This window comes from Rhinolophus hipposideros (assembly GCF_964194185.1).
Source record: "Rhinolophus hipposideros genome assembly, chromosome: 7".
NCBI classification, from domain to species: domain Eukaryota; kingdom Metazoa; phylum Chordata; class Mammalia; order Chiroptera; family Rhinolophidae; genus Rhinolophus; species Rhinolophus hipposideros.
Genome location: NC_138053.1, coordinates 87,729,604 through 87,756,080, shown reverse-complemented (window position 1 = coordinate 87,756,080; position 26,477 = coordinate 87,729,604). Strand labels below are relative to the sequence as shown.

Sequence of the window (26,477 nt, the reverse complement as noted above, 5' to 3'; positions counted from 1 at the left end):
TCTTGGGATCTTTAATGCAATTTCCCCTTAAGCTGACTAGATAATGACATCCAAGACAAATAAAGCTATATATCGACTGTGGCAGAGCTTCAGGTACTCTCAATCCCTAATGAATGGAGTAGAACAAATACCCTCAACCAGTGACTTGTAACTATGTCGGGCTGTTCAATAAAGACTGTCCATAGCTACACCTAAGACTTATGACCTACCACTGGTAGGCTTCCAAAACGTACTCTAAGCTAACTGAGACCAGGGGTTAGGTTTTAAATCTTACTGCTATGCTCTTTGTTCCTAGCACATGCTAGGAACATGACAGATACCAAGCAGTACTGGCTGAACAAATACATAACAAGACAAAAATGTTAAAAAGGAAAAGGACATATAAAATAATCCCTGTAACATACTAAGAGACTGTTGGGATGACCATAGGGTTCCTCAGGTAAAAGACAGTCATCCTTTCAACTTAAATGGAGTTTATTTGAGCCAGGTTGTGTAAGTTTTGGAAGGTGGGGAGTAACAAATGAGACATGACTCGTGTGATGATCTGCATTGAACCTTATTCTGCTGTTATATTTTATGGAGAATGTTTAAACTTCAAAAGCTCTGTGACGTGGCATCATTTTGTCAGGTCATCATCAAGGGGGCCCTTGACGAATGTTGCTGACCATTCTGCTATGCCATGCTGACTGCCATGACCTTCTCATGGACCATGAAATAATTTACCTTTGATTGATTAACTCAATAATGTCTGCATCTATTATTTTTGCCTTTCTGAAGCTACTACTGATGTTTATTCAACGCAGTGGTTCTGCAGGAGAAAAAGAGAAAGGTATGGATGAGACAGAGTGAAATAGGAAAGGCAAAACAGGAAGGAGGGAGAGAAAAGTGAATGAAGGAACACAGCAAAGAATAAAAACGTGGAGTAAAGAAGGGAAGAAAGAGAGGCCAAAAGTAGGAAATCATTCTTTTAAGACTGATATTCACACACCTTCTCTACAGAATGTGTGTGTGTGTGTATGTGTGTGAAAGTGTAAGTGTGAGAGTGTGTGTAATGTATGTAATTTTTGAAAATATTTTCTTTACTTAATGTATTTTTCTAAGATTTTATTAAACATTAATTCTTAAGAGTAATATCGATATCATTTATTTATTATAATGAAAAATTTTAAAAATGCAAGTAAAATAGGTTACTGACATGAAATAGGTATTTTTCCTATACATGTTATATAGTCATAATTATGCTGTATTTAAAACTTGTATTTAATTATTTTCTACTTGCTAAGCCTTTTCCAAGTGATTATAACATTTTATCTAACATTGATTAAAACAATGTTAAATTTTGTTAAACACTTAGATTATTTCCTCTGTTTCATGACTATAAGTACACGTGTCTTAAACATATATTTTTCATATGTAGGGCTGTTTCTTGGAGATGGATTTCTAAAAGTGGAAAGGGTGAGCAAAAGTATTTATGCATTGTATTGCTTTCGATATCAGTTGTTAAATTGCCTTCCAAATGGTTAAAGCAAACTTAAGAAAGTCTTTGGCAATGTAGGAATGTGGCCTCTTTAACAGTGTCACTAACACTGTACTTTCTATTTCTTTCAAATTTAAACTTGGAAAAATGATATCTTGGAATAATTGTAATACTATTAATTACATGTAAATCTGGGATTTATAGTGGTTACATGATTTGTAATTACAATCTCTTGTTTTATCTGTTGCCTATTTTCTTTGATTATTTTAATGTTTCAATGCATTATTTATATGATAATGTTATTTTATAGTCATAGTCACAGATTATAATTACAGAACATAAAAAAATGTATTGCTTTATCAAGATGGTACTAAATATATTATTTGGCCTCATTTAGTTTTCTTGTTTTAATCCTTAGAGTTTTAAATTTATAATTTTTAAACATAACCATTAATTCCTCTGCAATGTTTTTCCTAAAATTTTCAAGTTTATATTATTGTGCCCTATCACAGGTATTATAATTATTCTATTATGTTTATTTCTTCTTTTTTCTGTTTTATAATCTTACTTCTTATTATTGATTCCCTGTATGTTATTAGTTTGTTTAAGGATGTAAGATTTTAATTGATTTCTCCATATTGCCATGATTCATTGTATGGTCTCTTCTTTAACATTGAGTTTAATGTCTCCAAAATTGTATTTTAAATGCTTATGTGTAAAATTATTTATTTATGGAATATTCTGTTACCTTGATTTGTGTCTCATACTACTTACATCAGTGTCAGGTTCTAGTTTTAAATGATGAAAAATATATTTGCAAGTCAGATTTATTATTTACAAACACTTATAAGTTAAGTTGAAAAGATGGTATAATATGGACCCAGTAATAAACCCATATTAATTGATAAATTAATTATCCATAACTAATAAATCTACAAAGTGATAAATCCATAAATTAGATAAATGAGAAAATTAATTTCGCTTTAGATTATTTGACATATTTAGGTCTGGTATCAAACTCCATGTCAGGTCACATTACCTATATTTCCCAGGAAAATTTTAAAGAGATTCTGTGTAATGCTTAAGTCTCAGAGAATACTATTTAAAGAATTCATTATATATAATCCATTTAAAATTATGTGACTTTCTATCTAACTCCCCAAGGCAGGAAAGATATTGAGCTTATTATTGTCTCTCTTCTATGACTCACTAACACTATGTAATGACAAACGAAGACATAGCCTTTCCTTAGATGCTAGATTTTCAAATTTTATGTTTTGATATCAAATTTAAAATTGACCCAGATTGTTGCTTTTAAGAGATCTAAATGCAAAACAGAATGAGAAACATCAGCAACAAGCCTTAATAAGCATATCTCACATGGACAAGTCAATATGTCCATTGATTTAGATCACACTGTTCCTTTCATAAAATCATGACTTTACACTATTTCCGTTCATAAAGACTTTAAAAAAGAACAGTTTGCTTCTTGAACTATCACAGTACATTTTCACAGATTATTTTATGCATTTTCTCAGACTTCTTAAAGAATGAAAATTATTAAGTGGTTTTCATTCCAATCTAAATTTTCACTTACGGGTACAGAATATGCTGTTAGAAAGTGATGATCCTAGTGTGAAAGACAAAGACAAAAAGTAATGCCAAGAATTTTCAAATGTTTTGAAGTATAAGATGGAACTATATATTTAGAACCTGACAGAATATTCATGTGTTTTAGGGAATCCCATTACGAAAAATAACTAGAAATGCAGAAATGTATGAACAAAAATGACTATAGAAATGTTGGCAGTAGCAAAAGAAATAAACTGAAGAGCCAAACAATGGTTTGGATAAATGCATTTGATATATACATTCAATAGATAAAGACATTAAATTAAATTATATTGAAATATCCAAGGCTAATGGAACATTCAATTGCATATTACTTGGTAGAAAATATTTAAAACACATTATTTGAGCAATATGTAACATAATAAACTGATTCTACTTACATGTGCTTTGGAGAATATTCACAGTGTTTACAGAGATTATCTTTGAGTGTGTGGGGGGGCTTATGGGTCTTTATTTTATACTTTATGCATATTCAACACCACATTTAAAAATAAATCTATTTTGCTTTACATAGAGTTCTATAAAATTAAAGAAATGCTGTAACAATGCTATAAGCCATTTTATAAAAATCAAAACTTCAATTCCTCGAAATTTACAATGAATAATAAGTCCTATTTGAATATAAGTGAATAAATATAACAATATCTCTCCATATGAGAATGTAAGTAGAGGCGTGCGACATAACAGATTTTCTCCACAATTCTGACAAGCAAGAGTAACTCATTAAGAAATTAGAAATATCTAAAATAAACAACATAACTTTACAACTCAAGGAACTAGACAAAGAAGATCAAACTGATCACAACTTTTAAAGAAGAAGGAAATAATAAAGATCAGAGAAAAAATAAATAAAATAAAGACCGGGAAAAAAAAATAGAAAGGGTCAATAAAACTAAACTGTTTGTTGTTGTTGTTGTTGTTGTTGTTGTTTATTAAAGTTTACTGAGGTGACAATTGTTAGTAAAGTGACATAAATTTCAGGTGTATAATTCCGTAATACATTATCTATATATCACATTGTGTTTTCACCACCCGGAGTCAGTTCTCTTTCCATCACCATATATTTGATAAACTTTTGTTTTTTTTAAAGATACAATTGAGAAAATTTTATCATGACTAACTAAGAAGAAAAGAATGAAGACTCAAATAAAAATAATTAGAAATGAAAGACATTACAGCTAATCATACAGAAATACATGGGATTATAAGAAACTAATATGAATAATTATATGCCAACAAATTGCACATACTAGAAGAAATGGAAACATTTCCAGACAGTTTTCTAAGACTGCATCAGGAAGAAACAGAAATCTGAAATGACCATTAACAAGTGAAAATAATGAACTGGTAAACAAAAGCTTCCAAACAGAAAACTGGACCAAAAGTCTTCACTGGCGAATTCTACCAAACATTTCAGAAACTCTAAATCTGAACCATGTGGATACACAATTTGTTTAAATGGTTTGATGCTTTTGGATGAAATGTGTCTGATTTTAGTATAATTTAAAAATTTTGTAGCAAACTCCTGATAAAGATGAACACAATCAAAATAATGTTAATAAGACGATGAAACACATAGCATTATATATTAGCAAAATACTTACTGATGTTGAATGAGTGAAGTAGAATTAAGGGATTGACTTCTTTGCATTTTTTTTATTCTACTGATTAGTGGGGGTAGTACAAAAACTGTACAGGATATCACAATGTGGTTGTATTTTCCAATGTGGTTAGGTTTAAAGCGAGAGGGAGGGAAAAACACTACAAAGAGAGGGTCGTTGTGGGGGAGAGAGTGATAGTAGGCAGAACAGAATTTCCTGATGTATTGTCCCACCATGTCAATAAACAGCTAAATCTATCTCAGCTACACTTACATGATAGAAGTGTGTATGCAGTACAATGGAACATAGGATTTTGTTTTCTTTTTATACAATTACAACAACCTATAGTAAATACTGAATAGATGGTATGCGACTATCATAAAAAAGCAATGTGTTTTCAGGAAAAAAAATTGTATTGTGAATTTGAACTAACTGCTACACATTCTAATTTGATTTATATATAAAATGGAAGACAACAGAAAGAACACTTAAAACATGGTACATAAGTGGAGGTTACTGATCATGAAAACATACTGTATTCTTATTTCTGGGCAGCTGTTCTGTTCATATTATTTAATTCAAATATGATGATACATACATAACATATTCAATAATGCTCTTGCTCAAAAAGCAAAAAATGTCATAATTTTATGGATATTAATTGGACTTCTAATCTTTAATATCTAAAAAATATGGAAGCCTGAGAAAAGATTAAGAGCTCACAAATCTAGATTAAAAAAAGGGAAAAGTTTATCATGTTTTAATGTTTCATTAGTTATTAGTTATACACATAACTTTATATTCCAATCAGATATTACAGATTGATTATCTGTCTCTATATTATACCTGAAGAATGGAACATGATACATTTAGCAAATCTATATTAAACAAAAGGTTTAAAAATAAGTAGCAAAATTGCTACATCATTCAAAAGAAAAAACAATTCCTCTTCTTTTTTAAATAAAGAGATTCAAGCTATTGGACATTTTATTCATTGGCATGAATTCAAACAATGACTGGCTTTTTTGTATAAACTTCGTTTCTATTAGAAAACTGCATATTATCAGTCTCAAGAGTTATATGCATACTTATTCACATAATAAATAATGAAGGAAATGTATTTAATCCATGGTTCTGGTGAGCAACTTAAAGTCACCATGGTTCTGGTTATCAATTTTAAAGTCAATTAAAAATCATAAAAGATGGTTGGGTAATAAAGAACATAATAATCCAGTATGCATCAAACCTAAATTTCAAAATGGAATTAGGTATACTAATTCCAAACCAACCAATTAAAATTAGTATTATCCACATAACATAGTCACTACCAGGCCAATACAACAGACAAGATAAATTAATGACGTGATATTTGCCCTGAAGAACATGGCAAATTGTTCTTGCCTTGTAGAACACTTAAGTTGCAAAAGAAAAAACAAAACAAAATAAACATATGTAAGAAAAACAATAATATTAAAATAAAAATAGAACAAATGCAATAAGAACTATTGTGAACCAAAAAAGTATAATGACCAGTGATAGCCATTGAAATACAGAAAATTTGGTGATCTAATAGATTCATTAACAACAAAAATGACAGAATCAGGAACAGATCAGAGAATGAATATTCAACTATTATTTTAGAAGCTTGACATTAATGGAATCATGGTGCTGCCGATGTTATAAACAGAAAAATCAGAAGATTAATTAAAATGTTGAACTAGAAATCATGAGGACCATGTTTTACTGAATATCGTCTCTATGCTCGACACTCTGCTCTGTACTAGAAACATAACATTTAAGCTTTCAGTTAGGCTTGTGTATATTTTATAAATAGAGAATTAAATAATGTGCCTGCGGTGATGACCATATTAATATGATCAAGTTTCAAAAAGTTTTTCTGACAAATTCTAAAGCTCATATTCTTTATAGTACATCCTGTTGGTCTCAGAAAAATCAAGGAAGGTAGAGCATGTTTTACTTACAAACATTCATTTACTCACAATGGGACTGTGTCCCAATAAACCCATCATTAGGTTGAAAATGCGTTTAATGCACCTAACCTATGGACATTATAACTTAGCTAAACCTAAGGTGCTGAGAACGCCTACATTAGCCTACAGTTGGGCAAAATCACCTGACACAATGGATACACTGCAGAGTACCCTTTGTTTAATCACATGCCTGATGGACAGCTGTATCTCAATGCCATTGCCCAACATCATAAGAGTATTATATTGCATATCACTGGCCAGAGAAAATACCGGAAATGAAACTATGAAGTAGAGTTTCTGCTGAATGTGTATCACTTTGCACCAGTGTAAAGTCAAAAATCTGTAAGTCAAACCACATTTAAACTATAAAAACAAATCAATATTTTTAGATCACAAAAGAGGTGTTTTAAATATTTAATAAATTATGAGAGAGAGAGAGAGAGAGAGAGAGAGAGAGAGAGAGAGAGAGAGAGATAGAGAGAGAGAGAGAGAGAAGAGAAGAGAATTGGAGAATTGTAAGTATTTAAATTTTAAGAGTGTTATATATCTAATAAGTTTAAGAGAAAAAGTGGGATAACCACACTGGAGAAGGTCTGCTCATTACTGGAAATAAAAGAACAGAGCAGAGGTTAAAGGACAGTGCTAGATATATAGAGTCATGAATTACATGACTGATAACCATGAAAGTCGATGAGCTGAACAAGAGAATGAGAATAGTGAGAATATATATAGAGAGAAGCAAATGGTCAGTAAAAGAGCCTTGGGGAACACTTATAGATCCAAGGTGGCAAGAATAAAAGGGACGCAAGAATGAGACATACAGGAAGAAGCAAATCAATGGATAAACAAATAATAAATTACAGTATATATTATAAATACATAGCAAGAAAACAAAAACGAAAGATTGTTTTTCCTAAAAAGTATTGATACTGCTAATGCATAGTAGTCTTTCTATTTAGAATAAATTAATAATAAATATTAGAGCTTTGGATATTTGAAATTAGATTTATCAATACTATAGAATAACATTTGTTTCCCAGATTACATTAAGCATTTTATACTTTTACATATTCATGTTTTTCTTTTTTTTACTTTACTATCACAAATGAAAATAAAATAAAAATGTTAAATACAAATAATTAGGTAAATTGGTAAATAGTATAGGAAACCCTCAAACTCATTATCTCGTGTTTGAAAGTAATACCATATTATTTTCTCTTTTAAAAGGCTAAGTAGTTTTGTAAGTAAAATGATGTCAACTGTAAAAGATCTAACTGAATAAAAATTGAAATGTTAAGCTCACTAGACTCACGAGATATAGTTCATAAAAATATATAGTTTTTAAATTCTTAGCTGGGAAAATAATTTTAATACATTTCTTTACCCTTTAAAAATCATGTTTAATCTTGAAGTGAATACTAGCATATTAAAAAGATAACTTGTGTCTCCATATAAGACAATCTGAGTATTTTAAATAATAGTGAAAACAATCTAATTAGAATTTCAAGTGAATGTGTTGATATACACAAGTAATACAGATAAATTTTTTTTAATGCAACATTAAGCATACTGAAAATGGGGTGATTTATTTACAGGAAGACAAAATAGTTTCTTGAAGTTTGTGCAATGCCGTCATCTCATGTCTAACTCTAAAAGCATATGTCTTTCTTAGTTTTGGATTTTATAAACACCTTAAAGGAATACCTTTTAACATGATGATTTTAAGATAACATGTCAAATTAAAACAAAACATGTTTATTAGTAAATGCAAATCTATGAGACAAAAATAAGGTACAATTTTTGTATGTTGGTTGTATATATAATACAATATGTATTATATATACAACCAACATAGAAAATGTTTATTTATAAGTATATATCTTAAAAACAAACTTTTCCTAATGCAACAATGGCTAAACCAGTATTTCACAAAAATGGTTTGTAGTTTCTCATTCATTCTAGAGCTGGTGTAAAAGAATAAAGTATACACATTATGATAAACATAAACGGGAAGCAAAAAAATTGAATGCACCTAGCAAAGGTTGTTGGATGCAGAGTTTAAATATGTTATCAGAGTTTCCTTCATAAGATAGTGTGGTACAACAATTTTGTTATCCCCATTATGCCAAAAGTGTTACATAAAAGACAAAGTTGTAAGTTTTTAAAAAATTCAAACATTTGCTTCCTGGAGTCCAAAGGATGGTTTGACCACCATCGTTTGTTTGGTGGTCAAAAAGTATAGTCGTACTAATTAGAAAGTGATAATACAAAGAAAAGGCAATTCTTTTCTTGTTCTTATAGTGGCATAATCCCCAAATGGTGTTTCAAGCCTGATTAATGTTTTAAATGTGATGAACAAAAAGAATGAGCTTGTTTATTTTTAGCATGACCTTTGTTTTTCTCTTTTATATGTTATCCTTGTAAGTTGCAAAAAATAATTTGTTTCTCTAGCATTTGAAATAAATATACTTAGAACATGTATTAATATTGCATCGTGCCTTTCTACTTGGAAAACTGTTAAAGTAAATCAAGAAATATTTTCAGTGAATGTCAAAATTGCCAAATCTATAAATCCAGAAAGTTTTCAATTTCCAATAATTAAAGGTCTGAATTTAACATCTAAAAATTGTTTGCACATATTCAGAAAAATAAAGATGGCTAGTTATCAGTATGGTAAAAGTGGCAAATAAAAACAATTGATGAATCCAGTTGTAGGGCACAAATGCTAATTGCATTATTCTTTTAATTTTACTCTGCTTTGAAGATTGAAAATTTAATCAGGGAAGAATGCAATGAGATATTCCTATATACCTGCCAGGATGACTGTAATTAACAAGACTGACAATAACAAGAGTAACTCTAATACATTGATGAGGGAGTGTACATTAGTACAGCCATTTTAGAAAACTATTTGGCTATATCTGTTAATGCTAAACATATGCATACCCTACACACAGCATTCCACCCAGTATATACACAATCAAAAGGCACATATGCTCTCCAGAATTCAAACACAAGAATGTTCATAGTTTTATTATCTATAATAATTAGTGACTGAAACAGTCCAGATGTGCTTCAATAGTATTACAGAATGGATAACTTGTAGTACTTTCATACAATGGAAAAATCAACAGCATTAAAATAAATAAACAACTTATTCTCTCAACAAATTGGATGAATTTTACAAAAGTAATGTTGAGAAGCCAAAGATAGTGGAATAATATTGTATGAGCCTATTTATATAAAATACAACACACAAATAATCTACATTGTAAGAAGTCAGGAAAAAGGTTATATCTAAGGAAGGGGAAAGGATTGTGAAGACAATTCAGAAGGCTTTTGGAATGCAGGGAATCTTCTATTTTATGCAGTGGTAGCTACCTGGGTATGTTCAATCTATCGTATTCATCTTTACACTAAGGATTTGTGCACTATTTATATACGTGGTATTCTTTCTTTTTTAAGTTTGCTTTTTTATTTTAAGCTTCTGCACACCAAAAAAAAAAAAAAAAGGCAACCAACTGAATGGGAGAAGATATTTGCAAACAACACATCCAATAAGTAGCTAATATCCAAAATATATAAAAAACCTATACAACTCAAAAACAAAAAAAATAATGCAATTAAAAAATGAGCATGGGACGTGAACAGACACTTCTCCAAAGAAGACATACAAATAGATGGACAACAGATATATGAAAAAATGCTCAACTTCAATAGCAATTAGGGAAATGCAAATCAAACCCACAATGAGATATCACCTCACACCTGTTAAATGACTATCACCAAGACAAATAATAACAAGTGTTAGAGAGGTTGTGGAGTAATAGGAACCCTCATACACTGTTGGTGGGAATGTAAATTGGTATAGCCACTATGGAAAACAGTATGGAGGTTCCTCAAAAAATTAAAAATAGAATTACATTATGACTCACCAATCCCTCTTCTGTATATCTACCCAAAATATCTGAACATTTATCCTAAAGATATATGTACCCCAATGTTCATTGCAACATTATTCACTGTGCCCAAGGCATGAAAACAACCAAAGTGTCCTTCAATAAATGATTAGATAAAAAAAGATGTGGTACATATACACAATGGAATACTACTTGACCATAAGAAAAGATGAAAGACTGCCATTTCCGACAACATGGAAAGGATCTTGAGATTATTATGCTAAGCAAAATATGAAAAAGTAAAAAACCATATGACTTCACTCACATATAGAATATAAAACTGAAAGCAACAAAGGAACAAGACAAACAAAGAAACAAAAACTCATAGACACAGACAACAGTTTAGTAGTTACTAGGGGGTAAATGGGCATGAGTGGTAGAAGAGAGAAAATGGAGATCAAAGATATATGGTGATGTACTATAGAAATACACACTTGAAACCTATATAATTTTATTAACCAATGTCACCCCAATAAATTGAATAATAAAACTTTATTTATAAAAAGCCTGTATTGTTTCCATTTTAGTCTATGAATACATGTATCTTACATTTTCTGGAATATATCCCAGGCTGTATTTCAGGTAATATTTTTAACATTGGGGTTCCAAAGATAAATAAACATCCACGATCCTGGCTCAAGTAGGGTTACTTTCTCCTTGGAGGTGAGAAAAAAAAAATAAATGAGTGAACTAACAACTAAAGAGTATCAATGAAGAGCATGAAAAAAATAAGCCGGTATGATAGAGAGCTACCTTAGGGAAGATGGCATTATTTTAATAGGATGAGATTAAGCCTGAAGGAAAAAGAGCTAACCATAGAAAAATATGAGGAAAGAGCATTTCAGACAAAAGGAAGAGCAAATTAATTCAAGTGCCCCAGGAAGGCTTGGGATATTTGAAGATAAAACATTAAAACGTAGCTTGGTAGGTACATGTGGGTATCAAGTTGGAGAGGGAGGCTGGGTGACGTCATATAGGATTTTAGAGGCTATGGCAAGAACTTAGTCTTTGATTATACAAGTATATCACACATAAAATTGGGATTCATTGAAGGGTTTTGAAAGAGAAGAACAACATCTACTGATTTATATCTTAAGAAGTTTCTGCTGGTTGGTACATGAGGTGTGATCAAATAAATAGGTGAATACTGCTGCCAGGGATCTTCCATACGGGAAGCTGTGAATCAAACTTTAGTAACAGCATGTGACAAGTTTCAACTTGTTGATGCAGTCAGTTGGGTGTGCACTATGGTTGAGATAAAGTACATGTCAAAGTGTGTCGTAAATCATGGATCACGAACAACACATTGACATGAAATGGGCAAATGGTTTCACCCTCTGTCATGACAATGCTCTGTCACACATCGCTTCTAGTACAACAATCCTGTCAAATAAAACATCACGGTGTGTCCTCATCCATGTTATTCACTGGATCTGGCACCATGTGACTTCTGGCTCTTCCCCAAAGTCAAAATGACCAAGAATGGTAAACGTTTTGAATCCATTCAGGACATAGAGGCAACCGTGATAGCTCAACTAAAGATACTCACAAAAGAGGACTTCCAGAAGTGCTTCAGAAAGTGGCAAGAACGATGGGGTAAGTGTGTTCGAAGTGAGGAGCTAGTATTTTGAGGGGAATTAATGGCAATGTGTCTTTTACTGTTTTATATATATATATATATATATATATATATATATATATAATTTTTTTTTTTTAATTTAAACATATACCATATGTTTTGATCATATGGTAAATACTTTGAGGAGGGTATTTTGCTGATGCAAGTAGACTAGAAGAAACCATCATAGAACAGATCATGATGACTTGAACTAGTGTGGTGGCAGCAGAGATGGAAGTAGTGAACATAGTTTAAATAAATATTTATGGGTAGAAAATATAGGACTTGATACTTAAGTGAGGAACAAGGGTGAGGAAGCCATAAAGGATACCTTTTAGTTTTGTGGTTTGTGAAAATCGTGGTGCAATTTTCAGAAAAGGCTGAACTATGTTAAATAAGTAGTGGGGTCCTAAGATTTTTTTTTTTTTTTTTAAGATGGGAGTTCCTAGCGCGTACTTAAGGGAACGATTGATTAGGGAAAGATGACTTGATGATGCAGCTAATTAAGGGTAGGATTTAGGGAGGATCTCAGGACGGTACCCTGAGAACACAGTGGACAATAGCAGGGATCTGCCTTTAATATAATCTGAGAAGAGACAAGGGATTGGAGTATGGGTACCATTTCATGCACAGATGTGGTGCTGGTGACACCAGACAATAATTGTTCCACTGATATTAGAAATTGTATAATTGTAATGTGAGACAAGGCCATTAGATGAGATCCAGCGTCAAAGGCGTGTGGGATCTGGGTTGTGGAGAGGCATGAGAGATGGGAGAGGACAGGGAAGCTCCATTTCAGAGTCAGCCTTTTTGATGTAGGTTCCTCTGGGCAAGTCTATGAACGTCTATGACATCAGCTTATTCTTATACAAAATGGAGTTAGTAATATCTGCCCAACCTCAGAGGTTCCAGAAAGGGCTTCCAGTTAACAAGGCTAACTATATATATACAATTAATAAAATATGTAACTATAATTTAAATAAATCAATAAGTTAATCAGAATCTGAGTTCAAAGTATACATCAGATAATTTCCCTGAAATTTCTCAATATGCCAAGTCTCCATAATCTATAAAAATTATACTGAATTCTTTTTTTTTGGCCACTGAAATGCATTTTGCCAAAATGTGCTACCTTTGTTTTCATAAAATTGTTGTATCCTTCTGTAGTATTTTAGAATGAACTACAATACATTGGAGAAAATGTACTGGCATTCCATGAAAACTTAATATGCATAAAAGTAAACTGGTATTTGTAGGGGAAATGTATACTTTGATGAACAACTGAAGGGCATTTTCTACGTTGAACATTTAGAGCAGAAAGATCAATAACAAACACAATCTGATTTGAAGCAATTGTTATTTTAAATATGTATGTCTCTTAGAAAATCAAAGTTTTACAAAGAATGCTTTTTTTTTGGTAGTTAAAAAATTGGAGACATAAATATGTATTAGCCAAGAATAAACTATGCTTGTAGAGTTTATCGATTAGGGCATTCTAGCCTTTTCATTGAGTTAATGTGTTACTTTTTCATTTTAAATGTTTGGCATCTCCTTAGTAAAAGAATAAGTATCCTTTCCAGGATGCTGACAGAGTGTCCTAGTTTACTTCTTTCTGAAAGCCACAATTTTACACTCTGGAGGAGTCAGCACTTCCAGCATGCCAATAGCAAATTTGTGTTAAAAATACCTTTTTGCATACACATGAAATCCTCCTTAGCATTGGACTGGAAATGGAGTGGGAGGCTTTATCACAGAAACAAGCTCTTCCTAACTGTTACATCTTCTGAGTCATACAAGAACTGCCTTTGAAGTCCCTGTGAGCCACTCATCTGAAAGGATGATTCATGCCTTGGCAATCTCAAGCCAGGGATAGTCATATACTATTGATCCTGGTCATTTCATATGTTTTTCCTTTTATCACTCAAGTGAGTGTCAAATGGCTCAAAGTAAATTTTTCTTAGTAAAACTTCCAGAAATGCTGTTTAAAATCTCCTAGACAATTTAAAAATTTTCTTGACATACTACATCCACTAAGCCCAGAAGAAAAAAAACAAGATCTTTAAATATCATAGAAAATACAAAATGTCACGGATTTTGGCAATCTATATAAGTATAGGAAAGAGGAGTGAATAGACAGTGCTTTAAAGTATAGAGTGAGCAAAGTAGTCAAGCCATATTCAGGACCTTTAAACTAACTCGAAAAAGGATCTAATTGATGATTGCTACATGAAACATTCCAGAGAAGGAGTATGGATTCAGTCTTTATTATTGAAGTGTTTCAGAAGAAGAGATGAGTATACTATTCAGGTACGTTCTTAGGACTCACATGAAATGCCTTTGGAGAAAGAAGTGAATGAGGACTGGAGGGGAATGAAGAGATTAGAATGTTAATTAGAATCACAAATGGCAGTAGGAAAAAAAAATAGGATGTTTATTAATATAACAATAATAATAATAATAATAATAATTAGAATATAGAAAAAAAAAGAAATAAGAATTGCTATGGATTATGCTTCCCCCAAATGCTTAGGTTGAGACCCTAACCCCCACTGCGATAGTGTTTGCAAATCGGCCTTAGTAAGATTACTTGGTTGACATAATGTCATGAGGGCAGGACCCTCATGACAGGGTTAGTGCCCTTATAAGAACAGATACCAAGGAACTTGCGCTCTACTATGTGAGGACACAGGGAGAGGGTAGCTATCTATGAGTCAGGTAAAGAGCTTTCACCAGAAAACAAAATTGGCTGGCACCTTAATCTCAGATTTTCCTGACTCTAGGACTGTGCGAAATAAATTCCTGTTGTTTAAGGGTCCCAGTCCAATATTTTTTTATGGCTGCCTGAGCTGACTAATACAGGAACACATGCAAATTAGGAAGGATAAAATGGAAGATTGACAAAAGAGATGCAGTGTGGCAGGACATAAAGACAGAAACAAGGCTAAAAACAAGTTAGACAAACAATAAAGACAAGAAAAATCAGATGGATATATTGATCTGTAGAGATTTTAAGGATCTAATAAAATGTAAAAATGTGTTGTAATGTGAATATAATAACACGTTTATCTTAAAAAGTTGAAAACACCTATATGGACATATACTTCTATCTGTGTGTGTGTGTGTGTGTGTGTGTGTGTGTGTGTAGATATAGATATAGATAGATAGATAGATAGATAGATAGATAGATAGATAGATAGATAGATATGTTTACACATACATGTTTTATCGGTGTATAGAGAAAGGTATAGTTGGATAAAAATTATATTTTTTGGAGATTTCAGCTGAGTAAGGATTGAAGAATGGGAAATGGAGGTTATTAATCTTTCTTGTCATTTGGCTTGTTACACTACACACCTACCATTTACAGAATTAATAGAATGGATACAATAAATCAGAAAAGCCAAATACACAAGAGGAAAATAAAAAAGCACTTAATCATGTATGAAGGGTGGACATGTGAGTCAGCATCAGAATCTGGGTGCCCAGCCAGGGCCTGCAGAATTAGATCATGGCATTCTGATCAAGATTATAAAACTCCGATGGACAATTTGTTCCAGGGCCTCCAATGATACTAATATGCCCAAGTAGCGAAGAATGGTCTGTATTACTCATTCAGGTTCTGCTTCCCAACCTAAATTGGCTCATGAGCAGGTGGGCAAATCATACTGCCATTCCTAGGAACATGTGTTAAATAGAGCTTCAGTTGTCAGGTGTGAGCAAACAATATCCACAGGACATTTTAAAGACTGAATTAGAATTGTAATTAGCCACATTATTAGAGATTTGCCTTACTCCATTCTTTTATTTTTCTATACTTTTGAAACTTGATCCACGTTTTTTCTCCTGTTTTTCTCCCACTTCCATCCCCCTATTTAGGTTAGTTAATTAGCAATCTTAATTCCTTCTCCATTCTTAATCTTCCTTTGCTATGGAACATAATATATTCACAGGTTAGAGGTACAAGACTTAGGATTTTGGCATCTTTAAGGGCCATTATTTTGCCTAACACTTTAACCTTCACTGTCATTACATGCAGCACTTATATATTATTTAAATTGTTCAAGGTATTATTGTGACTTCTCCCATAAAACTGAGTTTCAGAAGTAACATCACTTCGTTTATCTGAGATTATAAATATTTTAAGTACAGGTTGATTGATAAAGCACTATTCAGTCTAGCTTGTTATTGTCCACTTACATTAAGAAAGAGAACGTAATTACAGTCATAGATTTTTTTTGTGTGTGTGTGTATATGTTCTGAAATAGTTATATGAAAAAACTCTTTAATTGGTACAAGCATCACTGAAATAATCTGCAGTGTAGTAACCTTGCATATTTGTTTACAGATCAGTTTAACAACTTTATAGTAACCTCATACTGCAGATAAAATTATATTTTGGTTCTTAATGTATTTCTCCTGCACTTCAAAGGCTGGACATAAATTACTTGTAGGATGGTGAAGTAAAACATACCATCCCTTAATTGGTAATTTTTTTACAGAATATTATTTACAGAATAATTTTTTTGCTGGCAAGAAGGAAAACGTTCAGTTATTAGTAAATGAGGTGTATTTTATGTTGCTAACTTGTCTGATGTGAAAAGCAATAAGTGTAACACCAAACTTTAGGTAAAGCTAATAAAAACATTAGAAGACAAAACACTATTAATAAATAAAATCCACAGATGATTAAGCCAATAATTTTGTGTCAATATTTGCTTTTCTTACATCAAGAAACTTTCCAGTTGTTTCTGTTGTCTGGTGTATATTGACTGGAAAATGGTTGCTATAAACAGATAAGTCTGAACAAAGTAAGCAACTATATAATATACAAGGTACTATAAAGATGAACTTTTTTAAATTATGTAAATTAATTTTTTCTACCTAAAATAAAGATGTCCAGAATGTATATGTTGAATATGCATTTGGGAGTTTCCATTTCAATAATTTAAATGTTTTTTGAAACAGTATCTTCCTTGAAATCCATCTTTCCCTGGCTTTCAAGATACTTCACTAGTGGGGTTTCTTCCTCCCTCAACAGCTACTTCTCAACTGATTGTGTTAATTTTTTCCTTCATTTTTCCAACCTATAGTTGCTCACGGTCCTACCCTTTTGATTTTCATTATTTTATTCACAAAACTCTTTGCTTAAACTGCAATTTATGCAGATGACTTTTGATGTTCTACCTCCAGTAAATAGCCCTCCAGTGAATTCTACACTTATATACTTAACTGATTCCGTGTCATTCCTCCTAGGATATCTCAATTTAAAAATATAGGAAGCTCATGTCTTCCTATCTACTGCCTGCCCTCCTTCTATGTACCAAACTTGCTTATCCCCAATTCTTTCCCTTCTCAGGGGATAGCAACTCTACCCTTCCAGGATACAGCAAACAAAATGTATCCTTTACCCTCACTTTCACCCAACACCCCTATGTCCTATACAACATCAAGTCTTGTCAGCAGTATTTTCAAGATAAATATAGAATCCAATAATTTCTCTCCTATTTCTATCTTCTTCACTCTGCTGCAAGTTGCTGTATCCTCTCAGAATTATTGAATATCTCTGTAATTGGCCTCTCTTTAGGGTAACTGCAACACAGTGTCCATAATTTCTTTTTGAAATATAAATCAGATCATAATGTCACTTTTCTGCTCAGAAATATCCAGAGCCACCTCAATTCTCCAAGGAAAAATCCAAAGTCCTTACACTAATCTGTAAAATCTGATCTGGTTCCCACTGTCTCTTAACAGTATCTTCTCTGATGCTCCATTCCTGTTACTTCACTCTAACAATGATCTTGTTTCAGTTCTTCTAATAGGCCAGGCATGTGCCTCCCAAGGACTCTTGCTCTTGCTTTTCACTCTCCCTGGAATATGGTTTCTCAGACATCAACAATGTTCATAATCTATACTTCTGCCATGGCTTTATTCAAAGTAACCTTCTCAGTGAGGGTCTCTGAACCATAATAGCTAAAATAGCAAACCACACCCATGTCTTTAAAACGTTTGTTCCACACCCTATCTTTAACTTAGACCCTTAACTATTTTCATTTTTTTATGTTCAATATACATTATATCCCTTCTTTACCATCTCTCTTCCCAAATACAATACCATCTTCACAAGTGAATTGAATATTTAATGTAGCAAAATAAAACCAAATATTTAACTTGATTTTATTTTTGTTTTAAAAATATATCTTCTAAAAGTAGTGCAAGGGCCCAAGGCAGGCTGCCCCAAGACATCCCAAAATGTCCTATGGGTTATTTCTAATGAAAATCACCTGAGAAGCAGCAGGAGTGGGAGGAGCGCTCTCTCCTTTACCCCCTAAATCCAGAGATAAATCTCCCAAATGATAGATGCCCTTCCTGCTTCTGAAAGCTGAAAGACAACCTTATCACAACAGTTTTGAAAGCCAGAGTGGAACAAAATCTGTATAAACAAACCTCCAAATGCCTCCCTAATTTATTACCCAAGCCCATACCTTGCTTAGACTCCTCTCTAATCAGCTTACTAGTTTTCTTTGTCTTGTCAATTTCTCACAAATTTGTTGTTTCTTTGTCTAAGTAGTATAAAAAAGTGCCTAATTTAATCACCATTTGAGCTCATTTTATGATCTGAATATCATATCGTGATTCTCTCCTGGTGCAAGTGTTAAATTATCCCCCCTCATCCCCCCATTAATATAGTCTTGTGTCAATTTCATTAGTCCAGCCATAACAGCTAAAGAGGGGCAAAAGGGGGAATTCTCACCCTTCCCAACAGAATTTAAATCACAAAAATTGTAAATCTTACTAAATATCATGTTTCCCCGAAAATAAGACCGGGTCTCATATTAAGGATTGCTCCAAAAGACGCATTAGGGCTTATGTTCAGGGGATGTAATCCAGAAAAATCATGCTCAGGCTTATCTTCCTGTTAGATCTCATTTTCGGGAAAACACAGTAGGTCTCTGGAACAGGTTTACTTTTCAATCAACAATACAGGGCTTCCTCATCTATTGCTAAGATAGATTGAAACAACCAGCCAATAAGCAAGTTCTCCATAAAAGCCACAAAACTGCATAGATAAATATTTTCTGTTTATATTTTTGTGCCTCATTTAAATCATATAACACATTGAAATTAGAGGTATTTTTTCCACATATTTAAAAATATAGATAATATAAACAATACAGAAAAATCAGTGAGGATAATCATTCTTGTCTCAAAACATTATCCAACTAAATGGAATTCTTTGAAATCATTTTTTTTAAATCACAGTACATATAAATTTTTGTATCAAGTTTAATATATTAGATTCAACTTCCATAAAATTATCATTATTTAGATTGATTAAAATTCTTAAATTAATTTTAACTTCTTGACGGGGTTCTTCATTTTTCAGACTTTGGATTATTTCCTAGTGATTTATTCCCAGAAGTTGCACGTAAGAGAATCTGCCTTTTCCTGTCTCTGGCAATGGATTGCAAAACTGGTATACTAATTTTCTCTTCCACCAGGAATAACTATCAAGAAGAGTTTTATCACATTTTTGCCAATACCAATATAGTTCCAAAAATTCTTTGTAATATAATAATAGGTTATCCACTGAAGAGATTCAATGGCATCCTGTCTTCATTTAAGTCTCATTGATAACTGTGATTTTAACCCAGACAGATAGTTTATTTAGAAAAAAAAGAAGCAAACAAAAACTGTTGGTATCAGTTAGACTAACAGAAAATAATGGGATTAAGTGAAATTGCCAGTCACATCGGATTATGCATAGTTATGTATAAATCATACATTGAAAGGCCCAAATATAACGACAATAAATATCTACTTGAAGATTCTTATAGTCATCTGACCATACACTGAAATGAAAATGAGAGTTCAGTTCCTTTTTTCAGTGGAGCCATCTGCAAAACCCAAATTTATTTTATTGGCCATTTATCTTCCATATCCCATGCAGTATGTATAAAATAGTAAATAAGACACAGTCCCCCCAAGCTCAGGTAAGTGAAATATTTGCTTTATTCAATATGTTGTTCAAATACTTTTAGGGACCAAACTTTGTTCATGTTATTCTCAGATTACCTAGAAGTTTCTAAATTGATATTGCTCAGTAATGCAGAAGTTTACATATCAGGATTTTCTGGTATCTACAGAACATTACAGAACATTTCTGGTATCTACATAACATTAGGTATTTCAGTATACACTAGAACAAGTGTTCCTCTTATACCAGCTTCTACATTTCCCCACTGTCCATTTATTTTCCTGGAAATCTTTTTCTGGAAACTGTACTGCACTTACATGTCAAAACACTATTAGCAATAACAGATTCTAAATTATTTAATTTGTTTGCCTTCTCTCTACACTTCATTTAAAAAAAATACCGGAGATTACTTAAATGAAGGATAGTATGTCTATACAAAAATATGCAATAATCAAAATGTATAATATTCAATATGGAAAGGGCACCAATCATTCTGAGATTACCCTGACCTAATGAGAAGAGCTGTAAACAAATGTGTGTCCTTCACATTGAACAAGAGTTAAATATCAGTTTTGTGTGTAACAGCCTACTGGATTCTTGTTAAATATTCATGAATTCTCTATATAATAACACAGAAGAGTGAACATGCTACAAGATTAGTTGGCTATCATATCAAAATGTGTTTATTTTATCTAAATATGTTTGTATACATATGCTATGTGAATGTATGCATCTCTATATAACTATCTTTAACTTTAAATCTATATTCATTTTATAAATATGTAGATACCATAGTAAACTATTTTTTCTTAATCACTTAAGATGCAGATCAAATTGGTAGTAATGGTTATTTTTGACGAGTGAAATACAAAGTACATTCTATGTTTCACATTTCTGTATTTTTTAACCAGTTGTAAAACTGTGTATTTTGGGAAAGGATTGAAACAAGAGAGGAAATTGGGGTTTACTCATAATTTAAATCACATATTTCAAAATGAAGATGCACTAGTTCATGAATGAAACAACATTTTGAGTTAATACTGCCACTTCTTATAGATGATTTTCAATCACCCTAGAACAGCTGGGAGATTTACCATGTTGAGTCACTTCTCATCAAATAAATCATCAAAAACATTGAATCTGTGATAATTTACCAACATTGGTGTAGATCTTTATAAAGTGCAACCCATTTCAATACCTTGTAGTATTTGGTCCTAATGCCTATCCTTATATCCTTTGCAGATGAAGAAAAATTGACTATGATACAAGTGACGTGACACAAGTAATCCACGGCGGGATCTAACTTCTGCCATATTTTCAACTCATTTAGCTTGTTCTTTTTGTTGCTGTTGTTTTTTTGTTTTGTTTTGTTTTTTGTCCTTTTTTCCATCACCACCAGTTCAGAACTATGCTTTTTAAACCAAAATGTTTTCCTTTTACTTCTGGAGCCTTTGAACATCATAAACTACTCCAAGCACATGGAATTAATAGTATCAATATCCCCTCGGACATACTCCAAAAATTAGGGAAAGCGATTGTAGAGAGAATCAGTATCTTTGATGTATTATTTATAATAAAGTCTCACCTAAAAAAAAAAAAGTGGACCTGAAATTTGTCTTCAGCTTCAACATCTGCATTTTCCTTTCCCCAGTTTTTATTTCCTCTTATTCTCATACACGTTAGTATATGATCATATACTATATAGTATATGATCATACATAGTATACTACATATACTGTACAATCAGATATGGTATGTGATAATATACAACTCAGTCTCTCAGGTTACAGGAGAAAAAGAACAAGTACTGATTAGCTCTTCCACTGTTCTGTGTCAGGGGTCTAATGAACCACCTACAAATTGAAATCCATTCAATCAAGAGAAGGCAAATTATCATAGAGTACCCAAACAACTGTGTTACTGGCAGTGGCCTACTCAAACAGTGTGTTGCATGACCATTTTCTGTGCACATCGTTTGGGTTTTCCTAGAGCACTGGTTTTCAATAGAAGTGGGGCACAATTTTGCATCCCTCCGCAGGGAATAGTTCACAATGTCTTGAGATATTTTTGGTTGTCACAATATGGAGGTGCTATTACTGTCATCTAGTGGGTAGAAAACATGAATGCTGTTAGGTATCCTACAAAGCACAAAACAGCCTCACTCCCCATCATGAGACTTATACAGACCCAAATATCAATGGCAGCAAGGTTAAGAGGCTCTAACGTAAAATATAGTTCTATAGACATGTATAATGCAACTACAGGAAAAGAAAATCAAGAATAAATTAAAGAGTTTGAAGTCCTTTACTTACAAAAAATAAAATAAAATAGGCAAAAGAACACCTTGCACACTTTCTATCTTTAATCTCTCAATCTCTTTCTCACTTTTCACTCAACTCCAGGGCAGCTTATATATTCATTCAAGAACAGAACATTTTTCCAGGTCCATCATTCAATAGATTTCATTCTGTAGCTGTTGAGGTGCACATGCATGTTTAGATTCTAAAGGGAAATTATATCAGAGTGAGAATATATAAGCGACACTGTAGTCTTCTAATCATCAGCAATCTAAATACATGAGAAACTTGTAAACATGAGGCTTATATTCAACAGTCCACAAAAAAATCAACAAAAAGCATAAGAATGGTATCTATATAAGCCAAATGGAAACATTACATTCACTATATATAGCATCCTTCATATAAAGAATTTGTAAACTTGGACTAAGTCAGTATTTATTCTCGGGATTTCACTACATCCATTTGATACAGGTTATCAGGAGGAATATTTTTTCAATATATAGACTTTATTCAAGCACCAGTTGCTATTTGTCATGCTTGCAACTGCTACAGCTAATTATATTCAACATTCATTGGGTAGAGAGTTACAGCTAGAGTTTCTCGTCATTTACCTTCATTTTACTGTTATGTTCTCCCTTGCTATAAGGTTATTTTCATTTTGGACATTTCTGTTGCATCTAAAATAGCAAATCCTCATTTTCTACCTCCCATTGTGATCAGGATAGGAGATCAAACTTGACCATTAGTATAAATTTATGTTTCCCTCTCCTCTTAAGTTAGCTACCCCTGTGAAAAAGCATCAGCAGTATGGCTTATAAAATGCTTATCACCAAGGCCCATTAAACGAATGTCTTATTAAGTAAATAAATGGCTTGACCTACACTAGGTTAATTTATTATCAAGAAATCTGAAATTACATACATAACAGGAAGCTTGAAAGAGACTGAAATGATAATTGGTGCTTGGACCACAGTGTTAAGACTGCAGAACAAATTTTCTACTAGTACCACATCCATCCTCTTTCCTCCTCCCACATCCAACAAGGTGCATATGATATGTAGTCTAGACCTCTAACTCTTGATTTCAAGTTAAATATTTTCTCTGAAAAGACAGATCCACTGAAAAGAGAACAATCACTGGAGAAGGAAAGACCACATTTTGAAAAATCTATGTGTGATCCTGGAGTGGAAAATAAAGGTTCCAAAACAATCAGAGCCTATAGTTTTTTTTGTTGTTATTTTGTTGTTGTTGTTGTTGTTGTTGTTGTTGTTGTTGTTTTGGCTTTTTTTTATTTGGCTGTATGATACAATCTTTTTCTGATCTATCTCTCAGTTCAAAGCACTGATGCCATCACCTGAGCAAATGGAAGACCATAATAATTTTAGCTAAGGTTTTTCTTTTAGTTTTCTTCATTTCCAGCAGGAAAGTAGCAAGGGGCATTTACTATTGATTTATCTAATATTTAATGAAATACAAAAGGGACTGATACAGGAAATGCTTTAAAAACTAGGTAATAAAATTGTATTTTTTCACCTGTTACATATGACAGGTTTTCCTAGTCTCACGTCTGTACACACAACACACACACACACACACAGAGGCATATCAACATGCACACAACATAATTTTACTTTGTTGTAAGACATGAAAATGCTGACCAAATAATTATTTCCACATTCAAACAAATCATGTTCAGGAAGTTAAGAACGGGGAATGAATCAGAGTTAACAGACATTAGGGTATATACTAAATAAAGTATGTTGCTGATCACAGGAGCCTACCTAATTCTTTTTCATGCATCATTTATAGTGCCCTTTAAAAGTAAAAGTTTCATCTTAAGCTTTAATAAGCATTTATGGGAGTGATTCATGGGGGGGGGGAGAAAGACTGAAAGAAGAAAAGAGAAAATGAGCCTTGCTTTGCTGCAGCTTCAGTGCTCAGAGATCATGTAATTTTAGAGGATACTGGAAAGGCAATAATTAAAAAGCACTATCAAAAATTCAATTTCACCATCCCTGTTTCTATTCTGACAGTGCTTCCCCTCACTTTTACAGACAGACAGACATGACAGCTTATTTCGATGCCATCATTATTCAGATGTACCTTGCAGAGTATCTTTCCAACTTCTCAGGGGCAGGGCAGATAACAGCACATCCACAGATAAACATAAACAGACCAGCCGGATTATTAGACTCGCATTCCATAGGCTATGGCAACATTCCTGGATAAGAAATTTTTTTAAAAAAATGTATTCTAGCAATAAGGCTGACGAAGCATTAGCTACAACTTTCCCATCTGCACCAGATCCTGTGAAATCCATCCGAGAGGAAAATTTCACCAAACATTGTTTCGACTCAGAACTGGATCAGCAGCCCCGTTGTACAAAAATTATTAATGTCACTACAGAGTAAAGTGCCATTTATTGAAGCCTTACCTTGGCTGACTTGCCCTAACTGGTGGAAAGGAACTTAATGTATGAGAAGCAAAGAGGGGACTTTCCCAGAGCTCAGGGCACGCTGCTCCCGTCCTCGGAGAGCCCCAGACTCGCCTCCGCGCTCCTGCGAGCCCCGGGCTCCCGGCTCCGTCTTCTGCAGCTCCTGAGCGCGCCTCTGATTGGCTGGCAGAGCCTGCCCGCCTGATCCTCTCCTCTCCCTGTCTCTCCTCCTTCCTCTCCTCCCAGGCTCTCCCGTCCGCTGCCTTTCCCACTGCCGCCTTCTGTTTTTCTCTCCATCCCGCGTACTTTAGGGGGATGTACAAATTCTACAGCACGCAGAACGAACATCCTTTAACTCCCTGAGCAAGGTCATGTGGAAACCAGTGCCATTAATAGCAATAACGAAATGATAATAAAAATATAAACGCTGGACCAAAGGCATCATTTTAGTATCCCCCGCTCTTTAAATGTGATGAGCAGGACTCCGTGACAGTTTACACTGTCATTCTCTGCTGGGGAGGGAACACTGGGGAGCGAGACAGGGTTTGACTGTCAGATGGAGTGGGCGAAGACACCAGGAAGGAAGGAGAGGGAAAGCAGCCTGATGTGGCAGGCTGGTGATAAATCTCCCTGCTTCTGTGCAAAGTCGTCACAGCCTGCTAAACATTCAACTGCTGCCTCATTCATCAGTGATCCCTAGTCCAGTGGTAGCCATGAGATTTAGCATGAGTGATGCCCTTTATCGCTTTGCCCCATAGTGGTCGAGACATGGAGGGTTTATATGAGGTAGAGCTTTCCCTTGGAGGTCAGCGTTGCATTTGTGAAGATGAATAGGAACTGCAATGCCTTTCCTACCCCTCTTTGCTTGTGCCAGGAAAACGCAAATACACACACACACACACACACACACTTCTCCCTCTTATTAATCTAGAATAAATTAAAATGATTTGCAATGTACAGAGCTTTTGATAACAGGGATTCCGGGGCTGATTGACTGCTTTCATAATCGATGTGAACAGCTGGAATAACTTCAGTACTTTCTCCCGACACACAAAGTTATGCCACACTCACTCACTAACATCAGGCTCCCCATTTATAGTAGTGGTAAACAAATGTAGGCGTTTATCTAAATCGAATGGGTCTTCTAAGAATCACCTGGCAGATATACTTAGAATTATATAAGACCCTCAATTACTACAAATACTAAGAGAGCAGCTTTACTTGCTCTGGTCAGTTGATACCATAAATGCCCAGATTCAAATTCAAAGGAACAAAATGACTTAAGCTTAGGGGTAGTATGCTGGAGGGAACAGGTGCTCTTTCTGCAAGAAGACAAGGACTCAAATCAGCCTAGAACTTTCCTCCATACCTGAACCTGTATAACTCCCGTTTCCCTTCTCTGACGCTCAGGAGGCTTGTGTCTAAAATCTAGAAGGTAATTCTCACACAGGAAGTCTCTGTGAGGGTTAATGAAAGTCTGTACATCTGTG

At 33.4% G+C, this 26,477-nt stretch overlaps 1 protein-coding gene across 3 annotated transcripts in view; it reads right to left on the bottom strand.

The window, feature by feature from the left end:
- CDH18 (cadherin 18) overlaps positions 1 to 26,477 on the bottom strand; it is an 870,012-nt gene that overhangs the window by 387,819 nt on the left and 455,716 nt on the right. The window contains exon 1 of one of the 3 annotated variants that reach the window (XM_081054271.1): positions 24,988 to 25,142. The exons of 1 other annotated variant lie outside the window; for it this stretch is intronic. The gene's annotated coding sequence lies outside the window, so the exon portion shown is untranslated. Of the gene's footprint in view, positions 1 to 24,987; positions 25,143 to 26,477 lie in introns of those variants that run through there. One more of the 3 variants, XM_081054269.1, reaches the window with a different exon arrangement.